General features: G+C 36.0%; 1 protein-coding gene across 2 annotated transcripts in view; it reads right to left on the minus strand.

Moving 5' to 3' along the window:
- LOC126818531 (growth hormone secretagogue receptor type 1) overlaps positions 1–22,973 on the minus strand; it is a 38,821-nt gene extending 15,848 nt beyond the window's left edge. The window contains exon 1 of one of the 2 annotated variants that reach the window (XM_050545995.1): positions 22,795–22,973. The gene's annotated coding sequence lies outside the window, so the exon portion shown is untranslated. Of the gene's footprint in view, positions 1–16,472; positions 16,573–22,794 lie in introns of those variants that run through there. The other variant, XM_050545994.1, reaches the window with a different exon arrangement.
- Positions 22,974–27,393: the final 4,420 nt, after the last annotated feature.

The following is a 27,393-nucleotide window of genomic DNA, read 5'->3' on the forward strand; positions in this document are numbered from 1 at the left end:
TATGATGAAATACAACAAAATTTGGTGGCACGAATAAGCCAAAAAATTTCCAACAATAGACATTAAACAAAGTCTGTCAGACGGTAGCATAAATTTGCCACACCCTGCGTTGAAACTAAATGTGAATCCATTTTTCCAATTGCCGGAGATTTGTCTTCATATATTTATTTGAACGGGAATTTAATAGTCGTCCGAATGTTATCCAAATACGCGAAAACATGCCATGCGCGGCTCCGATAGGAGCAATATCTAACAATCAATGCGTGAATTAAATAACTCAAAGAGGAGAGGAATGCTAAAAAAATAAAATAGACTCACACAGGATGACAAGCAGCTAAACTGTCACATTTGAATATCTGCGTATACGAAATAAACCGCAAAAATTAGAATAAATCCCAAATTCGCGATTATAATACATGAAGCGTGTTTCCACTGGGCTAGACAGTTAATTATATATTCGTATCTAACAGTTCTATTATTGCCATAGGGTTACCCACAACAGTATCGCATGGCCTGCGATTACACTAAACAATATTCTTGCCGCAACCTATAATTCTCTTCCACATATAAATAAAATCAAGCCACGCAGAATCTAATTTCAAAATACTGCAGAATCAAGCAGAAAATTTCAGGGAGCTGTTCTCAATAAAAGTGGCTATGTGTAAAATCTAATATGGGGAACGTGGAAATAACAAATAAACGAAAGTAATCATTTAAAGGACAATATCAATGGTTTACCAAACATATAGCAAATTACGTGCAGAAAGGCGTTAAAGAAGAGAAATTGATATGCCGTCAAAATAACTGAATTGGGTTTTTTATTCAACATCATACTGAAAAGAGACACTCACGCACAGGTTTCGTTTTTGAATTTAATTTAATGAAGCTTGCTAGATTATCGACAATATTCAGTTGACCAATAAATTGCTCCGTCTTAGTAAAACTGCTTCCACGATATTATGCTATCGCAGACAAAATGGCCTCATGGCTAATTAAGTATAATAGTAACTCTTAAAGACACATCAGGCCGACTGGGAGCTGTTCCGGTACAACCAACCAGGGGGAAACATATCTGAAAAATCCCGAGAAACCTTTCGCCTAAATCAAAGAGGTTTTAAGCCTTTCAAACATAAGTCAGATTATGTAATTTAGTTATAAAATAGAAAATAGATGTAAATCATCTCAAATAGAATTCCATAAAGTATAAAAACAAAATCAGCAATGTGGTAGTTGTGGAATTGCTACCAAGTCTGGTCTTCCAAAATGCCAACCATCCATGATTACATTGAACTGAACTGAACAATAGTTTTGGTTGAATGCCTTTTGAAACCTATAGGTTAAATATTGTTTGAGTATTAAACACACAACTTCATGTAGAATATTTAAAAATAAAAACCTGCACGAAGAACAAGTACAAACAAAAGTCTTAACGAATAATGAGTAAAAACAAAAGCCTCCTTTAAAAACAAAACCTTTTATGAAGAATGGGTAAAACAAAAACCTTCATGGAGAATAAATATAACCAAATACCTTCCTGTGACATCGACTGGTACAAAAATCACAGCACAAATATTATTACCATTTGTGTAATACATGTAGTAAGAGCCGGAGAATCGCACCAAACAAAAACCTATACGACAAACAAACCCACTGACAGTGATGCAGACTTGACTTAAATGTAAAGAACTCACAGCAAGGGAGAAATTTTGTTACAATAAGCACCAAACCATACATATACTTTTCAATAGTAATTCAATGAAAAGTGGACAGATGAATCAAATCATGTTTAAGATTGTGAGTAATATCAAATAGCATTTTAGTTAAGAGAATATGGTGTGTTTTACGAATGTATGTAGTATACATTAAATGATAGTCAAGGAGGCATAGCACCGAGTTGATAAGGATTGAAAATAAGACTTCCTGGGAAGTTAAAGGAACATATAGATCAAGATGAGGCAATCAGATTTCAGTTACGCACGCATAACAATAATTTAAAAGCGGAACTACAATGGCAAGTACGATATGAAGTCTATAGGAACCAGTTTTATGTTGTATAGCTATCCAGAAAATCCGGAAATGCGACCGGATAGTAAAATAGGCTATCCGGTGCAAACCTCCACACATTACTGCTAGATGGTGCGGGGTGGGGGGAATCTCTGTAACAACACACGTCGCCTCCCTCGAATATCTGGGGACAAAGGACGGTTGATCATTTCCACCGGTTGTTCCTGTTTCACAATAAACAGCGTGATTATTATTATTAACATGACACGATATGATGGTTGCATCATGTATTCAATTAATATGTCGTGATAACCTTAATTAGTGAGGAAGGTGAATGGTGGGAAGCATATCAATTTATTGAGTAATTCTTAATGATCAGTTCGATTTTTTGTTAGTTTCATGTTGATAGTTTCCCTTATTTAACGCAATTTTCTTTATATTTGCTGATAATAACGATACTATAGCTTTTGATTATTAATGGCAGTAAGTTTTTGATATCCTGTGCAAATTCAATTGACACTAAATATACATGGGTAGACTCCTTGTAGTCTACTTTTCATTCCATTAACATGACATTCGTTGTTATCAGATGACGTGGTCAGAGTAATGGCACGAGGTGATAAATCATACGAAACTAAAACTATTATATGTGATCCATTTTAGGATATCTCCAAGCATGCCTATAAATCCTGGCCAAAATACTTATTAATCCATTTAGATTGGACATTATATTGAACGTGACTATGAGCCAGTAGAAATCGAATAGACTTTGATTAAGATTGTCTATATGGGTGGCATTCGTGATGATTTTAATATTCTACATTATTAATCTAATGTCAGATATTTTTCATCGGTATATTGTTTTATAATTTCATCATTTCTATATAAAATGAAACAAACTACAAAATATAATAAAATATTATTTTAAAATAATGACCATAGAACATTTATTATTTCAGATTGCTTTACAATTTCATTGCTTTTAATAATACAGATGTTAGACAAATACGATAATACACTGTTTTTAAACATCATTTGGTAGTAATATGAAATGACATTAAATGATGAGAAATTATGTTATTGTGATCATGGTATAAGGTAATGTGTCTCACACAGAATTGTATTAGTTTCTGCCTTTTAAAACTCACATTTTTCATCACATGATGCTACACTGAGAATTGCAAGATTAATAAATCCATTAATAAAAGTGGTGCATGTTTATTGCGTCGATGTTTTAAGTTAACATTTCAATAATGCAAAAGCTGCTGAAGTACAATACATTACAGCAGTGGTTCTCAACCTTTTTTTGCCAACGACAAACCTTGGAACACGTGAAAAAATAGAGGCACACCTGGCTAAAACAATATGAAAAATATTTGAATTTTGCAAAATAAAAACATGACGACATACAACCGTAGACACAGACTAGTCATAGACACATAGAATGACTCAAACTATCCATAGACAAACACAGTTGTGAATATACTTTATTGCATTGTTTCGAATTTCATCAATCAAATAGCTGACTTCTTTAGTGAGAAATTTTCTTAGTGTGCCGTTAAATATTTCGCACACACTTAGAAACATATCGCAGCACACCTGTGTGCCGCGGTACACTGGTTGAGAATCACTGCATTTACAGCTAACATCATGATGTCATGGCCGTCACGTTAAGTTATTAAATAAAGACGAAACGATATGTACTTAAGATTAGGTTGAAACTATTTTGAGTTCTACATACATAGAAAACATATAAACCAGAACAGTTGTTGTTCTCCTATTAACTATCGGGATGTTCAAAACTTCTAAAAACAAGCGAACTTTAAAGCAGGGAAAATGTCTTGATTTGGCACAACTAATTTATCTATCGAAGATATAAAAAATGGAACGATGTTCAGAAACTGATATTGACAATATAAGTTGATTACTTTATCTTTCTTTTTATTAAATTGATGTTATAAAAGAAACAATTTTATCAATAACTGTTATATTCTGTCATTTATTATCATGATAACATCATCATCGTTTGTTAAGTACGATTTTATCAGTTGATTAAGAAGAACGCTTCACCGTTCGAAAATAATTTGTAATGTAGCTAGCTGCTGTTGTTAAGATTCGCCATCCATATTAGTTGGTCTTTATCTTACTGATATATAATGAATCTTATAACACATTTCTCTACACCATGTGTGTATCATGTGTGTATATGATTGATACCAATTTTTGAAATCTTGTTGAAACGTCGCAGTGAAGTAAACCATAGTAATTGTTATTCCATAAAAGTGTGTTAATTGACCATATGTATCGGTCTATAAGTATAAAGCAAGTTAATTAAACATATGTTTTTCTATGGGAACTACGTGTGGATAGATAATCGAATGAGTCCGTGTATAATTGCAATCTACAATGTAGAAACTGTCACGATGTTCCTGTTACACACTTTTATAATACCTCCACCCACCCACCCCACCCCCGGGCTATCTAAATTGCTTTATCTGTCGGGTCGTCAAACTATAACTCTTACAATTGAGGTCTAATTAACAAGACCCACGTGTGTGTGTTAGGCGAATGATTAGTATTTCCGCTAAGGCTAAGCAGGGAGAAACAATTTGATTAGTTGAGACGATAACTTTGATTCTAATTGGGTGAGAGTGATGAAACCCGGTGTGTAGTTCCACTACACCAATTCCTTTACTAAGTTCAAGCATGATTGTTGATTGTTGGTTGCTTTACAGACAGATAAATGTGCAAGTATTTAATATCTATCATCTATTTGTTTTGAGAATGAAGAAACGGACATCAGCCTCAGTCCTGGGTTGTGAAACATTAATATTCCAAACTGATGCAGATGTGATCAGCAAGGGATTTATTCCTCCTACAAAATGGCAAAAACAAAACACACAATGTTAACCCAACATGTATAACCAAATTTAAATTGATCAGCTGAAGTGAATGTCGTCACAGGGATGATAATTCTTAGATAAACTTGAGCTTTCTTGTCATATCATTAAATCAATCTAAGTTACAGAAAAATCTAGTCCGAAGAAACGTGCTTAAGGGTTAGCGCCAAGGGGTTTTTTTTGTATTGAGGGGATACCAAGACAAATATTTGCTAAACATGACGTACAGTGGTGATACCAAATGTGAGAAAGGAAAACCTTTTAGATGTAAAACTTATTGTTCAAATTAAGTAGCGCAGCCTTTGCTACAAATTTAACAGGGTTAATTTCAAATTGATTTTTTTAAAAGTTACTTTTTGATTGGAGAATCATTACACCGCCACACACATTCACACTGAAGTGGCACTCGGCAAACCTCGGCAGATTCCGTTTCTCTAATATAGCCTCGGCTGTATGACGGTAAGTGATATGTACCTACGCCTATACAATTGCGATGCGGCGCCGGTTTACTTATTAGCAAAACTTGCCGCTTTTAAAAACTAGTTATCAAAATTGCGTCGTTCGAAGCGTGTGTAGAATTTTCAGTGCAAAATTGCCGTTGTTTAAAGAAAATCGGATAAACTTGAAAGAAAAACAGCTTCAGACTTTGAAATATTTGTATGATAAAACATTCTTCAAAGGCGTCGTCATGGACAACGCCGTTGGTAATCCGGGAACTTGAAAGTTGTTCCAGTGGCGGACTTTGTCATACAGCTGAGGCTAGATGTAGGGTACTGGAATCTGCTGAGGTTTGCCGAGTGACTGAAGTGGATGTCCGGGCCATCGCCATCCCACACCTCCCAATCTATCCCCCTCCCCTCTCTCTGTACATACCACTCTGTGCGCCACTGGCCGTTATTCAATGAATTGAACAAAATAATCCTTCATGTTGATAACCCATGTTCGTTTTATCGAGACACAAATAGTTTTTGAGAATGTTAATTCCCACTCTAGAATATTATGAATCGAACACGCACTTAAAAGTTATTACATCGATTACACAACTTTTAAAAGACAATTTGTCACAAATGTCTGATTTCTATTAACGAACGCGAATATTTCACTTAGTTGGAATTATAACTTTCAATAAAAATAAATAATAGCCATTTACTACCCGTATACCTTTTAATCTGCCTTTCGTTTAAATGTAAGCACCCAATAAAGCTACCATTATCCGCAACCTAATTAGTTTTGCGTCATCAAGAGACCTACTATAAGTATTACTATATAGCTGTTATTTATACATTTATTGTGGTGTTCATTATGTCGCGCTAACGATTGGACAGTCAGCAATGGCTAGTACCAACTACGGTACTGATATAATAACATGACCCATTTGTCTCTGTATTTTAGTAAGATATAGGTAATAATAGCAGCTATTCGGATCAAAATTAATTTAGAAAACATTAAGCTCTGGCCTTAATTGTCTACACTTTCCAAATGACAACTGATTGTTCTGTTTACACCAGATTTTAAAAGCCCCACCATCGCTATCTATCTGTACTAGTTACCCCCACCCCTCCAACCCTCCCTTGACTTCCGTGTTAAATGCATGCCGTTTCTAAGCCTTTAACAATTTCATGAACATTCCGATGATCTTAGTCTGTAACACGTAACAGTCATTTTATAACAATATTGAAGTCAGTTCGTCGTTCTGACTAGTCTTCATCAAAGCAATCTATGGGCAGCGACGCCATTTTAGAATCGATGCCACATCCTGCCGAAACTTCAAACAGTGATAAAAATTCGCCCAGAATAAAGTAATTTGTATGAAATTTTCAATATATTCATGTTGCATTATCAATTTTTGAACTAGTATAGCTAAATCTTACATAATGTGTCTTTAATAGAAAACCTGGCAGAAATGGAAAATCATGCACTCTTCTACGATTCTGACCTAAAAAAAAATCAACCATTACTTCTCTTAACCCATCTATTGTTAGGATATAGATGACCATTATTATACTGTATTAAGACTTATCTCCTATCATCACGCCTTTAGTTACACGCGTAATGTCACACCATACGTTCGTAATCCATCCTTATTCCAAAAATGGATTGATGCCTGTATGAATAATTAAAGGAAACTAATTAAGACGGATACATGGATAATAACATTAGACAGCTTAATTCCAGTTTCACAGGTTAAACACATAGCGAATGACAAAAGCGGCATATCCCAAGCATATGATGCGATTAATAATGACATATTTAATATTCAAGGCTTATGATTCACGGGTGTTTGATTTGTGTAATGTTATAGCCCAAGCGTTAATACACAAAATCGTCAACAATAAAGAACTTACCATTATTTCACACAAAATAATGTGAGATAAAAGTGTGATCAAAACATGAAATTGTTTGTGTAACACTATTCTATTGTCGATGTACGTGCCCATTATTTCCCGAGAGTTATGCATGATTAGTTCATATGGTTGAATAAACTTTGTTGTGACAGGTTATAGGTAACTATTTGTAAGTTTTTATCAATTACTTTATATGCTTATTGTGCAGTAAAATATGTTCATCTTCGAAGAAAGACAAAAACGTTAGATCCGAGCCTGCGTCAGTCTGTTAAAGTTACAATTTCATATTTTCTAAGAAAGTCAAAACATAATTATTTCTATGTCTTTTGCTCAATAGGTTGGCAACTCACTATTATACGATCATAGGCGTCATTCTCACACTTAAAACTCATTTACACCGGAAATAAAAACACAATAACCTCCCCTGTTTTCTATTCTCCACCATGGAGTAGCTATCTTCAAACGTTTGAATTTGAAGAAGAAAATGATATTTTTGGCAATTTCTCAACTGGCAATAATGAATTATATGATTTTAAAATAGGATTATTCTTTAACAAGGTAGGACTGTTTATAGATACCATCTATTTTAAGGCCTTATTTTAATGAATTTTAAAAATATAACTTAAAAATATGAAATTGCAACTTTAAATTCCTGGCGTAGTGCCTGATCCAAATTCTTTACTGGCTGATCGCTTTGACTGATCAAAGTAGTGTAGCAACGCAAATGACGCAGAAAATTAACAACGGCACGCACGTGGTGTGGTCTAGCGTTGACGTGCATAAATATTTTCCCTGTGAGAAAAGGACAATTGCCAATCAAGCGAGATACTCCACACTGTCCAGGGCCTCTCTTTGGTACCGTTAAACACTGAGATTACCTCTGGCTGTTACCAAGTGATATCATGATAAAGACGCCACCAAATGGGATCGGCTCTGTGTTTTCCTCTGTGCCATGACGCCATGTTCCAATAGGGCTTTAATGATATATAGGGCTTTAATGATGACGTGCTCGACACCAGGCTGGCCATGACGTCGCATGAGTCTCAAAAGAGTTACACCTCCCTTTGCTGTCTGTTTTCGCAATAATCGATTTATGGTCCAGGGATTATGGTCAACAGTCTTCCCCATGAGAATAGATATACTGAAAACAGCGATTTTAAAACAAATTTGCCTCACTCCAATGACTGATTACATACAATTTGTTTTATAAAACAACACTTTTTATCAGAAAAGTGTCACGACCGTTTACTTTATGCTCTATCGTCAGATGGTGGGATGGGATGGGATGGTCATTCCAACAGGTATTCTCAACATTCAACAAATTCATGGATTTGTGTCCATTCTGCCAGCTCTGGGATAAATCAGCTTCCTCCAGAAATTCCAGACTGGCCATCTCCTCCCTCATCTTATCAAGACTTTCACGTAATACCCTGCATATTTCGGCTAGACCTGTCTTTTTTTCTCCGTGTCTCTTTCAAATTAATAGACTGACACTCCCTCCTATTATCGGACGCACTCTCATTCTCGCGAAGTCCTCGACCGAAATAGGCCAAATATCCTAGTCGAGAACAAGTATCATCACATCGTATCCGCAACAGACATCTCTACCTTCGTCCCCAAGCTGATTTTCCTGCCTTCGAAACACCCGTCGAAAGATTGCAGATCGGATGCATACCCATCCGTTAGCCCGCGAGGACGCAATAGGGCCTAGTCTTTCTGTCACTGGTCTTAGAGAGACATACGCTGACGTCGTCGAATGAGTTTCTAGCAATGGCAATAAACCACCAAACACCCCAGCTTTCAACCCCGGAGCAACGTTACTCTTTTACTAGTTAGTCCTATACCCGCCCGTAACCGCTCGTTAGTAAAGAGTTCCCTACCAGTAGGGTAAAACTAACCTGTCTCAAGACGGCCTAAATCCAGCTCACGTTCCCTCTTGGTGGATTAAGAATCTAAACGCTTGTCGAATTCTGATTCGCAACGATATGAAGAGCCGACATCAAAGGATCAAAAAGCCACGTCGAAAACAACGCTTGGCTACAAAAAGCCAGGTAGTGGATAGACCGATATTAAAAGTCGATAAAATATACTGACGAGTGACGTTTAAAAATTGTCTACGTGACTTAAAGAGGATCATGTGGATAATTTTTAAACGTCAGTATTTTGTCTAATACATCGTTAACACTGTTCATCACGTGCATTTTGCATACCGATAGTCCATTGGCCTATCACGCTATTTTACCGAGATTTCGTCTAATAGTGTGGATGCAGCTATGGCGGATGTGGCGCCAGGCAGGGTAATCTTACTCTTCCGGACACCTGTAACCACTGTTTGTCGTGTATTTCGTACACGGTGAACAGTCCATTTGCTGATTTCACTATTTTGCCTATACCGTTTTTTTAGGACTTCTAATTTTGTCTAATGGATTGGATTGTTCGTACTTGGTTTTATTTTATTTAAAAGGTCATCGCAGACTCGATTTTCTACCTAGCGAAATTTAGTGGTTGACAGAATCTAGAGTAGTGAACTTTGATCCCAATTATTTAATTCCAATCTGTTTCTCACCTTGGTATTATTATCCGTTATTTGCCCCCGAGTTAGAAATCGGAATCAGACCAGTTATTTGATAATCTCGCTTACGAACATGGACTTAACAGACTTTAGACATTATACTTAGTCATAGCTTAATGTTATTTTTGAAATATTTTCCACGTTACAGGCGCCTGTGATGTACATTAGTTTCAAAACTAAACATGTCGGTCAGTTGGACATACTGATCTACAGTAATCAATTACAAACATCGGCAAGTAAGATTGTACCCTGTTGTGTATTATAGGATATTTACCGGGAATAACATAATTGATGGTATATAATGATATATTCTGTATATAGCAGGTAATAACACTATCCAAATACAAGCTGTGCCAGCTCATCATAATTCCTATTTATTGTTTCTGACAGGTTGACAGGATATGTTCTAATTATAGAAATATTTTATCCGACAAATAATGTTTTAACGGCTGTATTGCTCCGGATATTAAAATTGTGTGGCCAATTGACTTATTAAACAGACGGAAATAATTATAGCAGACGATTACATAGTTGACAAGGCGTGTTACAGTAATGGGGTTAATGTTAAATACCCCTAAGGGTTTAAGTAAAGAAGGTTCTATATTTATAGTACAAATGTTATTAAATTCATTCCACTTTCAATAAAGGTTTTATGATTGTTATTCAAGAAATAAAATACCTGGTTGATTAGAGTAGACTTTCTCTATTTTTCAAGGTATGTGCAAGTTTAACTTCATTCTAGAAACTCGTCACAAAAATACTAACCTCTTGTTAGATAATCGCATGTCATAAACTGTAAATATCAGCCAAATAATTGTTGGGGACATGGATTGGGTGATGTATAAAAGGGTTAATTTGGAACAATGAAGTTCAATTCCTAAATGAGGTCCTAAAAAGAACCATCAAATATGTCGGTAGTTGTTAAATGAAGTAATGAATTCTGGGAATTTTAAAACCAAAGAGTATAAATGTGATTGGCTGTATAGGTGGGTACAAAAGGAACTCCGACCGGTTGTAATAAATTGGTCTACGATATCTCCCTTGGTGGAAGTGGACGTAAAACTCTAGGAACGAACGAACGTTGTAATAAAATCTAGGTTAGGCTACAGTGTACTATAAAAATCAGAAAAAGAAAAATCAACGAAACGAAATTTTAATTAGACTAATTTTGATCTTTAATGTATTTTATTAAATTATTTTCCTTCTAAACTCTCCGGGTTAGATAACAATGAAGTGTAAGGATTGGAACAAAAGTGAAACCGGACGAAATTTTAACTAATTTTAATTAGATTATCTTGATCCATTATATATCTTAATACAATTATTTTTCTATATTTATCACAAATTGTTACGGAGATTTCCCCTGATTTTCGGGTTTAAGTCCTTTAAATTAATAATAGATCTGATTACAGAATAGTATAATGATATTATATTTAGTATTTACGTCAATTAGCTTATTTATATTATATTGTCATGTGTCACTTTATATTGCAATTAGTTAATACTACATACAGTTGTTACACGCATTTGTGTTCATTGGAGCAATACTAAAATTCAACTTCACATTGTCTGTGTATTTAAACATTAAAGTATCATTCACATCAAACTAAAGCAGGGTAAAAAAAAAGGGTCTGAGATCCATTACATAAATCATAAAATCTGTGCATTTTCGTCACTGCGTTGTTTGGCAGTACACATCGCCGGCTATTGTCTAATTTTCAAAGTGGGACCGTTATTGTTTAAGAGATGTGTGATGTGTGACTAGGTTTTTGTTTGTTTGAGAGGGAAATGGGATTTGACGTCCACTCGACACAAACTAGGTCATTTCGGGACTAACACATGATACAATTTTATTTCAATAACTAGCTTGCGCGTATATAGGGGACTCGTGGAAGTGAAAGAAAACTAACGAGATTAAGAAGACGACTCTACTCCCTGTCACGTACAAGTGCGGGATCGAAAGCACGCCATTTGACTCCGTGATATACAGTATGATCTAGAGTTCTATCTTCGACATCATGGCGTCCAACTCGGAATAAAATAAATACAAGATGTATCCATTCTTTATAAAGCGTTTCTTTTAACAAGAAATCACTGGTACTACTTGATAGAATAGGCTGTTGATAACTAAGATAAATCAGTTCTTAAGTATTACATTTCCTTCTGCCATTGGCAGAACAATACTATATCATTTAATCTGTCAAAATGTCGATCACAATCAACCACTCCCACAAGTTCAAGGACAGGTGATGTCGAATGGGCATTTTTGACTTCTGATCTTTATCAAGTCCGAGAGTTTGTATTCCTGTTTATATCGGTCGGAAGGTGATCATATTCTTGTATCTTAATTAATATTGCAGTCAATTATAACGGTTGTAGTTCTTAGATACTCTGCATACTCTCTATGCTACACGCGAAACCTTTGATGGGACTCGGGCATGTGCCATATCCACGCCCCAGTCCTTCAAATTCTTTCAAAAACTACCCTTAACATGTAGAATAATACAAACGCAGAGGGTTTCCGGTGTATATATGGACAAAGCTCTACAAATTATTTCTACGCCTTAGAAATCTTTCTCCCCTTTCTCTTTTTCCTTCTTTTGCATGGCCATCTTTGTTGGCCTGTTGGTGTATAAAATTAAAGAAAAGGGTTTAAATATACATTTTCTGCCAGGTATTGGTGAATATTCATGATTTTGAGGCGGAAGATACAAGAGATAAGAGATTGGTTAGGCTGAAATGTAGGGCGGAAAATTGCATGTTTACATGACTCTACTTCCAGCTTGTGTATCTCAAGTTTTTCATGATGAACCTTATACGTGCCATATGTTGCTACATTTGTAGTAGAAAGCGTCCTACCCAACGAAAATTTGGGAAAAAGTTGGAGCCGGTCTAAGAGACGAGAATTAACATTAAAGTCAATGGTGAAATCATTGGTGATCAGTGGCCATATTGGCCAGTATATTCTCTTTGCATGATATCGTAGAATGTGCTCTGGGTATATGTACTATATGTGGCGGCTGATGGCGGATGGCAACATGTATTTTTGTGGACAGATATCATTTCGTTCATAATTGAGCTTAAAGTGGTATCACGTTAGCGTTTTCGTTCAAAATATTAAATTATAATGGTACTTTTCAAGAGATCTGGAAATGTAAATCCAAAACACATTAACTTAGAGATATGTTTAGTTGTTAGTTTATTCATAGTCTTTATCAGAAGATTCAAAATCAAAAGTTCATAATATGAGCGAGATAAATATTTTCTTGGTTGCTGGCGAACAGCTCGCATATCCTTTGGATATGCTTCAGAAACCAATTCACATTGTAAATCTTCATTCCAGCCATGCAGCAAACGACCACGCATACGGCAAGGTGGTAATAAAGAAAGGCCTGTTATTTTTTCACCCAGAAAATCTTTTTTTCTAGCGTCATCTACTGATGTAAGTCGTCTTTCGCGATATGTTCTAACTTTACCCGTCTCATTATCGATCAAAATTTGTATATTTGGATCATCGTTTGCGAAGAGAATGATTGGGATGTCTATTTCGCCCGAGCAAAAACGCAAAATACAATTTGTTTCAGCACCTCTATTAATTTGCAATGCGAAGAGGAGTAGGTAAGATAATTTGGTGTCCTCGTGGTTGGTTGTCAGTTTTAGGATATTCTCGACACTTTCAATACTTATCTTGATATTTTTTGATCCAATCAAGATTAGTATTGAAAGTTTCGAGAATATCTCGGCCTACATGCTTTCAGTGGTAATGACTATCTGTCTTTCTTTTTCAAGATAACCCCAACTTTTTAACAATTTTTAAAGAGCTGGGACAGACAAATGATGCTTCTAAAGACGTAATTGCTGGTTTAGAAAAATTTGTTTGTACATGTACCTTGTACGGCGAAAACCGACTTACAGATCTTCTGGAGAAATTTTAATTGTTATGAAAAATAACAAAACTTTCTTTCTTTATTACCATCTTGCCTGAGTAGTCTTTTGCTGCACATTAAACGCAATAATTATGTTGCAGCAATATGGAGACAGGTTGCAAAATTAATGATCGAACAAGATGACTTTGCGATACAAGGCTGGAATGAAGATTTACAATGTGAATGGGTATCTGAAGCATATCCAAAGGATATACACAGGCTGTTGATTAGCCATCAAGAAGATATCTATCCAGCACATATTATAAGAATAAACTAATATCTAAACATGTGTTTTTTATGGACATTTCAAGATCTCTCGAAAAGTATCATTATAATCTAATATTTTGGATGACGATATTGGCACTGAACGAAAACTCGAGAAAACACTTTTCAGGTCAATTTTGAACCAATTGGTTTCTGACCCCAAAATTAACTTACCCTCCCCGATACAATGGTAATCGTATACACATATTTAGAGATGTGCAGTGGAATTAAAAAGTAATGTTTTTACCAAGTTCTAAGAAAATCATCAACGTGAACGCCAATTGTACCCCCCATCCCCTTTTTATAAACGCACACCTGCTACCCCCACCCCACCTCCCCACAAATAAAAACAGCTGTCCAGGGGCATCATAAACACTTATTTAAAGATGGGCAGTCCTAGAAATTTATGTTTTATTAATATATTATGTCAACATATAATGCCCCCCCCCCAACACACACCTGCTATCCCCACCCCACCTACCCAGAAATCAAAACAGTTGTCCAAGGGCATCATAAACACTTATTTATATGTTATATATTACGTAAACATAATGATATCTCCCCCTCCCCCCATTGTAGACATTTGACCCCCTATATCTCGAAAACGCCCCCCTCAAACGCCTGATCACCAACCGGATTCGGAATCTACGCAAAAAACTGGTCTAGAAAAACTTGGTTTCCCCCCCCCCCCCCTACAGCCACCGGACTATTAGAATAAGGCTATTTTTTTTATTTTCTGGAGCTGTCAAGCCAGCAAGAGTGTTATTGTCCCTTTAATAATGAATCATAATAATAATTTCTGAAACACATATTTATTATGATAATGACTTATCTCAGTTGTCAAAGGATATATATATATATATATATATATATAATTTATTATATCGCCTCTAACAACTGTCATTGTCCAGTTTGACCACAGTAACACGTGTTACATATAGATAATAACAATAAAAAAGATAAATGAGCGAGTAATTTTGATTAAATTCAAAGCGGAAGTGGCAATGATTATTATCAAAGTTATGAATATGATTTATTGTTATTTATTTTTTTGTTTATTCGGTATTGGGAGGTTGGGTGGTCGAATGGTTAGCACGTGCGTTCTGTATCATACGGCTTGTCATTGAGTCAACTGGCGTGGTTTCGATTCCCCGGTTGTACGTGACAAGGAGTAGGGTCGCCTGTCCAACCTCGTGGGTATTCTCCGGGACCTCCGGCTTCCTCCCACTTCCTACGCGCAAGCGAATTAAACCCTCTCTCTCTCTCTCTTCTCTCTCGTCTCTCTCTATCTCTCTTATTCCGCATTTCTCAAAAAATAAATGAAATGAAATGGGGTTTAACGTCCTACTGTTCTGCTCCTAAACTGGGCTAATGAAGACGGGCACACGCCATACAGTGTGCTATGAGGGAAATTTTGCCCGGGCAGCGGCACTACGGCCTACTTTTATATCGAATTCCAACTGCCAAGGGATCTTTTACGTGCACGCCAATGTGTACACGGGGCCTCGGTTTTTCGTCCCATCCGAACGACTAGACAGTTGTCCTTGTCAGGCCCTCCATCCTGCATCACTGACAAGGGGGAAACCACGCCGGAAATCTGAATGAACTTTCTCGGCCAATGCAGGGATCGAACACTCGACCTCCAGGCTAGCGAGCCAGCGTCTTACCCACTTAGCCACGTGATCCCCCTCTCCAAAAATACGTCGTAATATCTTTCAGTTTTTACATCGAGATTACAATGACCTTTTCTACAACCCCTTATACCTGAATTGTCGAGAGTGTGCTTACTCTTTCTACAAAATCATATGCAACTTAATTGTCGAGATTGGACTGACTTTCTACGAAACCATATGCCGAGAATGACCCATTCTTCTCTACAAAAACTTATACAACTTTTTGGTCGAGATTGCAATGACTCCTCTCTACACAACCTTATACAACTGAATTGTCGAGACTGCACTGCCTCTTTTCAAAACTTATACAACCTAATTGTCCAGATTTTTCTGGCACTTTCTACAAAACCTTTACAACTTAATTCTCGAAGGTGTGCTGGTTCTTTCTACAACACCAACTAAACTGAGAAATTCATATAAAGCTAAAATATTTTGTCGTATTTTCTTGTATGTATGCAATAGATGGCGATGGGGGCAGGTATAGCTTTCGTGTCAGTTCTACTGACATATACGTTTTGTACTTAAAAACCCGGGGTATAGGGAACATGGTACCATTGTGGTGACATGTTTAATGAAAATTTTTACCTTCAAATTGTCCTCGTTCCTGTCTCTAGGTTAATCAAATAAACCCAATACATATATGAAAGCTGCCATTGACAATTAAATAAGAGGACATCTTGGAGCGATCCGTATTATTTAAAAAAAGAAAGAAAGCTGGTGCTCTAGAAATCATACTCTACCCCGTGCACAGCACAAACCATTAATTAGACAAGTAAAAACGTACTTACCTGACATAGGTTTTTAATGTAATAGTTTATGGTAAACGTTAATATACCAGAACATGTTTACTGCTCCAGAGCACAAGAATTAATGCCTTTCTTTACAAACTTACAGTCAAGATATTCCACTATATAGATTTAATAAAAACGACCAATCACCACACACGTTGTATTTAATGGATTAACAGTTGTCCTGGTTTTCATTCGTCAGTATCTGTAACTAACGGGGATGTAGCGAGTTAAGTAGTCAATATACAGATAATTATATTACGATCCGTTTATTCACGTTAATGAATATTAGAACTGAAAGGGGCTTCGTTTATTAATGTCTGAAATCTTGGCATATAATGAAATCTTTTATATGGGATTTATACTTCCGTGGAATGAAAAAGATTTTTTGTTTGTTTTCAGCCAATTTTTAAATATCAAATAAATTTTGAGTCTAATAAATACATTATTATGCAGCCAGCAAGTGTAGTGCTATGGACTTCTTTATTTGTTGTGTTTCCTTGTGATCGTAAATAATACTACAGCAATAATAGTTTCACAGCTTTATTGGTAAACTGGAATAACTTTGCAGGTTCCTGGTTCTCAAATATATAATGGCTTCTTGGAATAGTCTTGTGAGAGTTTAGTTAAAACTCACCTTAACCCTTCAATTTATACCTGTATCATTTCGGCAGATCCTTGGTACTTTTCCATTGAAAATACGTAATAAACTTGTTTATTTCCCACGAATAACAGAGATATATATTACCTTAATTGGTCTAACAACCATAGGTCAATAAACAGCCAGAATTTGGTGGTTATTTTGACAATGATTATAATTTGACCAAAATATCACTGTTTTTTTATGTATAACTATGCCCACGTTCATTAAGTACGTGTGATTTGACTTTATAGACAAAATTGAAGAAACAATTTTATAAAGTCCCAAAATTGTCTCAAGGGCCAAAGTGTTACACAAGACCCAGTACTGTTCATGGCCATACATGATGTGGACATTACGCAATTGTCATATTCACTTGTAGCAATAGATTATACTTGATAAGCAACTGCTTAAAAACGAAACATCCATACAGATGTCATGGAGTTATTGGTATAATATTACTATAATTACAAATGTATTATTAATGTGATATTGTCGTTAGTTGCGTATAAAACCAATTACAGTTATTGATCTAAACACACAAGCTAAGTCACATGTTGCACCATGTAAACATAGGCTGCATTAATGGGCCCATTATTTTGTAATCCCTCTAATATTCATCTAACAGCCCAATGGGTAAAAGCAATGGGGATACTCAGTTGCATGTTCCAGAATTTGTTCAATCCACAAATTGGGATAATTTAGTGATAAAGAAGAATTTGGGTTACAAAGCATAGGCCAACTGAATAAGAACATGTCTCAACATAATACAACAGCTGGACTAGTTTACGGAGATTAAGTACTCAATCCATATCAGTTTCTGGACTTACAGAACTGTTACAGAACGATGTTTCAATAATTACGGAACACGTATGACAATAATATTAGGTTCGAATCTTGTCGAGGGCAGGGATGAATGTTCCAGCACTTTCAAGCCTAGTCCTCACGCGTCAGGAGGTGGGTCTCAGGCATGAGAACACATAAACACTTAGCAATTGAAATTCGAAAAGAGTTAGACAGAAAAGCCCTTACCCGATACCCCCCCCCCCACTTTCTTTGCATTGCAAGCGTTAACATAAAAAAAAATAAGTTTATTTAGTATTTTAAACTCGAGATGAAAGGGGGGGGGGGGGGGGGAGAAGAAAAAACCTCTTACACAAATTATAAATCAACACGTAGACATAATAACATTGAAGATCAGTAAACAACATGTGGTTATCAAACATTTAGCAAAATTACGTTGCTATAGTATTCTATTACTCCAAATAGTATAAAAAATTCAAAATAATATATTCTGATGAAGCTTATTTTTACTTCAAAAATAACCAAAGAGTCTAAAAATAAATCTAGTTTTTGTATCAAAGATTGAGCCAAAAAGAAAAACATTTATGTTTTTAAATTAATGTGAGATTACACTGTAAAAAATCAGATTCTATAGCGAGAAAAGAAGATAGAACACTTTTCCTTGCTGGATGAAACCATAGATACGTCAGTCCATGTACATTAATACTAAAACAACGATATTAAATTGATAAAACTGAAGTATTATGACTGGTTTACGGTGATGCAATAACATGACCAGTTGGACTAGTCCCGTTATAAATATGGTTGACGTGCTGCAAGGAAGTGAAATTAGCTATTCTGGGTTACCTCCCCGTAGAATTGCACATTCCATAATTCATGATGGTTGGTTATTATTGAGTGATGATATGGAACGGATTTTCTTTATATAAAATATTCAAGTACTTTACAGCTTATTTCATTAGATCCCAATGAAAGCATTAATTTAATATCTGAGATGTTGCACATCAAGGTAGATATACTTCCTGTTCGAGTAAATGGTTATTTCAGAGTGCATTGGGAAAACCAAGTGCGCTTAATCACGAGTCTGTGGACTGGGTTATTTTACCCATCCTCTCTCGATCGTCCGACTCTGCCGGTTTTATGGGACAAGCAATCCTCTTTTTTTATATATATCGGCATTGATCATTAATTTAATTAAATGAAATGAAATGGGGTTTAACGTCCCACTGTTCTGCACCGACTGAGATAATGGCGACTGGCATATTACATACAGTGTGCTATAAGGGACATTTTGCCTAGACAGCGGCACTGCGGCCTACTCTTATTTCCAATTCCGACTGCCAGGGGTTCTTTTCAGGGCACATGAATGTGTCCTCAGGGCCTCTGTTTTTTGTCCAATTAGACACTGTTCCTTGTCAGGCCCCTTCGTCAAGTACCACTGACAAGGGGAAATCTCGAGGAAATTTCTTGCCAAACACCGGGAGCGAACCGGGACCTCCTGATTAGCGTCACCGACAAATTCTCACGTATTATCTGTGGTGAATTTACACGGCCCGACAGATTGTATCCGATGTTGCGTCGGTTATATCCGCCCTATTTGCAAAGTATCGGGATTGTTAAATCTTTTCTTATGAATATTGAATGTTTAAGTCTTTGATGGAGACCTCCATATAAACCAATTCACTGTATTGCTGAACTGGTAATTTTTTGTGCACAACATACCATTGCCGACAAATCCTCGGTGATGAGAAATCTGTAACGGGAAGTCACTTTTTAGCGACAGGTTGTCCACGCCGACAAATAATTATTTGTTTGAGCAGGCCTTTACGATAATTTGAAAACGTTTAAATTTGTCCGTGTCAACAAAATCAGAGCATTCACTCACTACCAGAGCAAATTAATTTGAAATATACCATGTGCAAACAATATGCGAACATGTAGGTGTTACTGGCCCATCCAATGGGCTGAAACAATTTCATTTAAACAAACCTCCACGAGAACTGCCTAAGCAGCATTCCTATCTTTTTTTGGGAGATACATACAGCAATTTATGAAAATAATTTGAAAAATATAAAAAAATTGTCCCGTTAAAAATTCCCCCACAGGCCAATCAAAATAATGTGGTATAGGAGAAGAGGCTTATAAAATGTGCGAATTTGTGTAAATTTCTGTCTACCCACCCCCAAAAGTTAGTAGTTTATATTTGATTGTTATTTCTTTAATTCTACATGTAAATCAAATTTAAAATACAATGTAAAATGTAAAATCAAATTTCCCATACTAAATAATGTTCTGTCATTTGTACTAATTTTGGTTTAATGCATTGCCTTTCCAGAATGCTATGCACGTATAATTGTCATTAATAACCCCATATTGATCTGATTTCACTTTGAAAGCAGGAAGACTCTCAAATTAATCTTTTTTTGTTTTTAAAAATCGTAAACCAATGTGTTCTAATGGATCATCCCACCCCCTTACACTATTCCAATGTTGTTTGGGTTTTTTTGATTACTTTTTCGAAATCAGATTTCAAATATTTAACTTTCAAAGACCTCTCTGCTGCTCTTCAAAGAAAATTCCATAAATAAGATGTTACTTAAACGCGCAATGAAAAACATTTTGTATTGTTTTTTGCTTAGAAAATAAATATGAAATTCAAAACAGCATCAACATATTTAATATGATATATTAAATTAAAGATGCATTACATAAGGTTTTAATCTGCCTATTGCTGATCTTTCGCTTGGTCCCAAATGTTATGTAAATCATTAATTAGACATTTATTGACATGCCCAGCCTATAATCAACCAACTAGAACATTGGATGGTTGTGATTTTTAACGGATTTAAACACGATCGCCAGTTAATAATTTAATTAAAAACATGGATAATCAAGACTTTGTTTATTGTTTCAAAATATATCATTTTATAACTATTGTAGCGAGAACCATTGAAATAATAAATTATTTTCAACTGCCAAATAAGAAATATTATTGTATTTAGACCAACGATATAATAAAACATATTGTTTCCACGTCCAATTATAATGTATAGAAATATATCCGACTAGAATATCAAAAATGTATATAATCCTGCTTTGGGATTCGATTCTCGTTTATATTAATAAAAAAGATTTATGATAAGCTCTAATAGTTTTAATGTAACTTAAATTCTATAAAAATTTTAATAAAAACGCCAACGCACACAGATGCATTGTTAATTTTATATTTATAGCTTTTGTATCAAGCACATTTATATTACTTTTCTAATCGTAAATAGTTTCGCCTTGGTGCAAGACGTCGGAATTTTCCGACATGGTTTCCCTTGTCAGTGGTGCAGGGAGGAGTGCCTGACAAGGACAGCAGAGCTGTCTAGTCGTTGGAATGGGACGAAAAGCCGAGGTCCCGTGTATACATTGGCTTACATGTAAAAGACCTCTTGGCAGTTAGAATTCGATATAAGAGTAGGCCATTGTGCCGCTGCCCGGGCAAGATTTCCCTCATAGCACACTGAATGGCGTTTGTCCGTCTTCATTAGCCCAGTCGGAGCAGAACATTAGGACGTTAAACCCCATTTCATTTCATTTCATGGTGCAGGACGGAGGGAAGGGCAGTTTCTAGTCGTTTGGATGGTAATAACCCCTTGCTCTTGTAATCTATATAAATAAAATCAAAGTGTGAGTGTGGGTGGGTGGGTGTGTGTGTGTGTGTGTGTAAACATACATTTCAAGTTTCACCAAAATCGGATAAAAATGGTGACCTGTAGGAGTCCACAACCTTGTTAATTACATACTTTTACACTATTTGCGTACAGGGAGCGGCCATTTTGTCGAGCAGTTTCGGTCCGATTTTCACAAAATTCGAAGTCAACCGTCATTCTGTTGTAATGTTGATCCATTTAAACGTTGTTTTTTTTTAAATCGGATAAAAATTGAGCCCTCTTTTGCGGGACCACACGATAAAAACATGATCTTTCGTACAAAGTTTCGTCAAATTCGGATAAAAATTGTGACCTGTAGAGTGTCCACAAACAAATTGTGGACGGACAGGGGTGACGACAATATACGTTCACATGAAAATGTGGGCGTATAAGAATGCCCAATGGCACCGATGATCAGACGAGGTAGAATCGAAGATGACACGATTTGACAAGATGCCCTCACGATGGCCTTATGCAGGACAAAATGGACACACGAAAACCGAAAATGAACCTTCGCAAGTTTTCGTCAGCGCTCAAGAAGTTGCTGGCGGGGCCTGAGAAAATCCACAGGAGGTCATACGATAGCTTAAGATGCCCTCCCGAATGGTCCGATGTTTTTACGATCAAAGCCGAATTTGAACATTTACTCTATCGTGTGTCCATCTGGTGTCAATTTCGGGACAGTGTGGCACCTGCTTACGGACGTGCTGGTCGCTCCAACCTTAGCCAACTTCTTACGTTATAGAAATATTAAATGAAATATTGAAAGTGAATCCAAAATCACAACATTAATAGCTTGGTGTATATGGTCTTCGGTTAGCCGTTGTAAGGTGTACACTGCCCTTAGCCATTATTTACAATTTAAGATAATATTTAGAAACCGAATAAAGAATTGGATAAAAGTATTGGACTCACTTCATTTAATGTATTATACCAAATAAAACAAGGTATTACACACCTGGTTTTAATACTTTGCAGGTAACAATAGTGATTGATTTCGGAGTTTGCGGCCGACTGGAACAAGGCAGAACCAAATACAAGTATTTGATTCACAGTGAACAGCCGGGCCCTTTCTGTTGATTTATTGGGAAATTGACTAAAGTCGAACTTCATATAAAATACCGTAGTTTGACTAGATATTATAAACTAAATATCCCGGTAATAAAAAATAATTTCATACCTTTTCTTTATGTATATAAAAGACAGATAAAGTCCATTCACTGACCACCTGGTATCCTCAAATCGTTATTTCATCAATGATTCTTTACCATCAACTGAATACTTCTCGCCAGTCTACTATCGCAGTAGTCTCAATAACTGGCACTGAAGTCAACAAAGGCGTACCGTCGAGGTTTGATTCTCATTTCAATCTAACTCGTTAACTAGGAGTTGTATTCTGACATACCTTACGGTTTATGTGTATGCCTGGTCACAGCTCTCGCACCTAATAATCATTTGTACATTCACATACTATTTGTTTTATATTTAGTAGTCTCATACTTGCCTGGTCGTAAAATCGGGAATTCATGCACACGAGGAATGACCTTTGACCGAAATCGATGATAAAACTATAGAATATACATGGGTTACTGTAGATTCTTTTTTTTTGTTGGATCTCTTGTATTTAAAGTGTCAACCTCCGTATGTGCAGTTTCAGATGTGAACTAACATCTAATGATGTATTTCAAGCGTCCCAGGGAGGCGTAGTGGTTCAGTGAGTAAGGCGGTAGCTTTGTAACCCGGGGTTCCTTCATCGGGATTTTGAAATATGTGAATAGATTGAATGAATCTAGTATGTTTTAGACCGTTCAAGTAAAGAATAAAATAATCTTTAGTGTAAAATCATTATGTAAATTCATTTTTGCTACTTTAGAAAACCTAGAAAATATTCTAAATTAAAAGTATATTTGTGGTCTTTGCCTTGATTTAAAAAATACAAGCATCATTGGACTAGGAAACGAACATGACTTAATGCACAGGAATCTGACCTTCTAATCGTATATAATATGCATACACCATACCGAACTAGACAATATATAATAAAAAAAAAGAACAGGAATGCAATGCCTGTTGAAGCCTTGATTTTACCTGCTCTCGCTTCGGCTCGTTTTCTTTTTTTCAACAATTCGTAATGTCAGACAATCAAACCTCTGTCGATTCACTCAGATATGTTTTTTTCTTCAATCTAGCCGTTTGATTTTCCATAAATACTCCCCACAAAACGATATCATAGCCACTTGTTTCCAATATTTACATTATTTTCGTTCGTTGACGTTTGTCATTGAATCCATGCGCTGACGTCCCACAAAAACCTAACCAAACTCTGAAGTCCCGTATACTTCCGCCTCAAGATCATGAATATTCACCAAAACCTAGCAGAAAATGTATATTCAAACCCTCTTCTTCGATTCTACAACCAAAAGTCAACAAAAATCGCCATGCGAAAGGGGGAAAATGGAAAGGGAGAGAAAAACTAAAAATATCTTTGGCCCTTGTTTCAATGGTCTAGTCACTGCGGATTGATTTTGTGTGACGTCAGCGCATGGATTCAATTCAATGTATTGATTAATACAAGCACCCCAAATTTTATGTTTATGGTCCTCGAATGGGCAGAGCCTTGGGCTTTTATCTTAGAAGGGCGTCTTCCGAAGAACAAGAAGAAAAATATATAGAAGATTACCAAGTGTGTGCAACGAGTTTCTGGTGAAAACAGATTACAGGGTGCTTATTGCTTGCTGTGTAAGTTACGCATTTTTAGATTGTCTGCAAACCCAATTACGCGTACAGTTATCGCCCCTGCCACTAAAACCTCGGCGCGGTTGTTTTTGGTTATGTTTCAGACTTGCTTGGATTGGTCGACTAGTCATCGTTATGATTGTAAATCTCGTTTGAGAGACACACTCTACTCTTGCAATTATGTATGTAACAACGTAATATCACCAAGATAACACGATTACCGATCGTTTCCAACAAATAGGGTCCACAAGAGACCAGTCCAGGCTTGAACGACAACGCCTCGACAAGGCTGGTACATTATTCGGATCACATGCCGACAGCTTACCGTTTATATTGATCATACTGTGAAGGGTCTACATGGTGAGGGATCCACATGCGTTCATCAGTGCGGGCACTGTGTCGGACTTAGGTTTGACAAATTCCGACTCCATGCATTTACTGATTTAGATGTTCACCCCTTGTGCCTACACCTTACTGTAAAGTATTCTTTATATAGCTTCCATGAAATCCAACCGGAAATTTATCTAAAATTGTAAAATTGATATATTTCTTATTAAATTGTTAGATAATCATTTTGAGTATATTTTAGCATTGGATTTAGACTGGACAAGTTTGGCATTGTAAGAACAATGCACATAAGGATCATAGCATACTTTTTTCACCCCCACCCTTTATATCGCCTATTACCTATTATACTTTACCTGAATGCTAACCCTCGTTCATTGCACATGTAATAAATGTAGTACTGGTGGAGAGCTTTTGAAATCCAGCCACATCGTTAAGCACGCAGCTCTAATTTAGATTATGACATATTTATTGGCCCACTGTGGTTTTGTCCGTTTAATATACAGACAGTAATTAGTGCTGGGTAAAGATGGTTGATTCCCAGTGTAGAATCTAACAAGGCCAACATGTTTTATAGTTATAATTACTGTAATCTAATAGTGTTATGATCTTATCTTACCAATCTACTGTCTTAATTAAAGAATATAGAATGTTCACTGTAGGTTCAAGAAATCTGTAAAATTAAATTAATTGGATAATGGAAACGAAACGATGATTAAATATGTCGTCTAGATAGAGAAAATCCATCATGTAATTAGAAGCCTGTTCGATTTTAAATATCCGTATCTATCTTTTCATTGTGCAATATTGTTTTTTATTCAATAGTTTATCAAATTATTTGTATAGTTTGCATTGAGCGTCGGCCAATAAATTCTTTGCAAACTTGTTAGTGTATTAGAATACTTATAGATGTATATATTATGTAAGATTTAGATAAAGAGCTTGTCGTTCGTGCTATAATAGTTCCAAAAAAGATAATGAACAATGAAAATGTTGAATATCCCAGTCAAATAGCACTATTCTGGGCGACTGCTCAACAATTTAGAGTGTAATAAACGAAGTCTCGATTTTCAGCTCTTCAATCGGAAGTTTCCGTTTAAAAGTTTAACAAAGGCATGGCGGCCATTGTCTAATCCATTCAATGTCTTTGACATCCGATGGTCCAGAGAGTTAATTATGGGCTTGTCGTGTTAATAAATATCTAAACAACGATTTACATAACATTTGAAGCCAGAAAATATACCTGCAAAATGCATCTATAAGTTCTCCATTGTTGAAATACTACATGTTCAGTTATACACGATAGAAACACACAAAACTTTGACGGATCTGTGAACTAATCAAATAAATGAGACAAGGCATCCCATATTTAGCCTAAGCGAAATACATGAGAAGTCAAAATTCAATGACTATAGTAGTAGTAACAGTAGTAGTAGTAGAAGTGGTAGTCAATTGCACTTCTAACGTCTGCTTCAACAATACTGATATAGCAGGTAATCAAATGGGAGTCGTTTGCGCCTGTTTTATAGTCTACAAGTTCATCTTTTAGTCGCTTATGGATCAGCCATTTTTAATTACCGCATTGGCTATGTCTTGCTTTGTAATTTGTGCACCAAGCCGTCTCATTGCAAATGGTGCTCGAGACCATATAGAGCTCAGCGTTGGGGACTGATTTTAAAATGTCCATTGTGTACTAAATATTGGATATCAGTAGCCCCTATTTTCACAGTATTAAATTATATTTGGTGTTTTTAATTTCGAAGATTATGGACACTAGTGAGTTAGACGTTTGGTTTGTTTAAGTGCAAAAATATATAAGTTTGATGACAACATGATGATCACTTTATAGATCGCTTAAGGGAGCTAAGTCGCTAATATTTGGTATCTAGAAATTGACACAAATGCGTCACAACGCATATAATAATGTAATATGAATGTATATAAACTGATTTACATTCAATTATTTCTGTTTTTACTGTAATTTCATATCAGTTAAGGTCGGCGAAATACGCCAGAAATCTCAATCGAATGGCTATTTCCAGAGTCTGGTTATACCAGTCTACACCGAAATTATTTATTGCGCATGCTCTCAAGATAAAAATATAGCGTCATCGTTTGAAATGACTTATGGGATATGTCTAGCCTTGTTCTTCGAGCCCCTTGTTGAAAATGACGCTGAAAAGCGTTATGGTACACGATTCGTGTACCAATGGTAAAATGTTTATTTTGTCTTACATATTGACTATCAGAAGCCCACCTTTTTCCGGTAAGATCACAACATCAATGTTGATTTAAATAGACAAATAACTTGTGTCTTCAATGTCGAAGAATTTGGGTGATATTGAGTTAGGGACTTAGCTACTTTAAATAAAAAAAAAGTCCCTTTTGAATATGGTGCCATTTATTTTTTAATCAACTAGAGAGATTCGATAACTGTCACTGGGAAGTTTACAGCTCGCGCCGCACTTTTCTTTTTTTCAGCATTTTTATCTCAGTCAATGTTGCCCTCTTTTTAACATATCTAATCTTCGTACATTTTGTTGATAGCAACATGGCAATGCAGCTCTCGACAAATCGCCAACAGCTTCTTAGAATGACGCGGTATTTAATCAAAGGGGTCATTCATTCACCCAGCTGTCTAATGCTTCGCCATTTCAATTGACGAATTAACTTTTAAGAACACGTCTTTTGCTTGAGA

The sequence above is a fragment of the Patella vulgata genome, chromosome 4 (genome assembly GCF_932274485.2).
Source record: "Patella vulgata chromosome 4, xgPatVulg1.2, whole genome shotgun sequence".
In the NCBI taxonomy this organism is placed as follows: Eukaryota; Metazoa; Mollusca; class Gastropoda; family Patellidae; genus Patella; species Patella vulgata.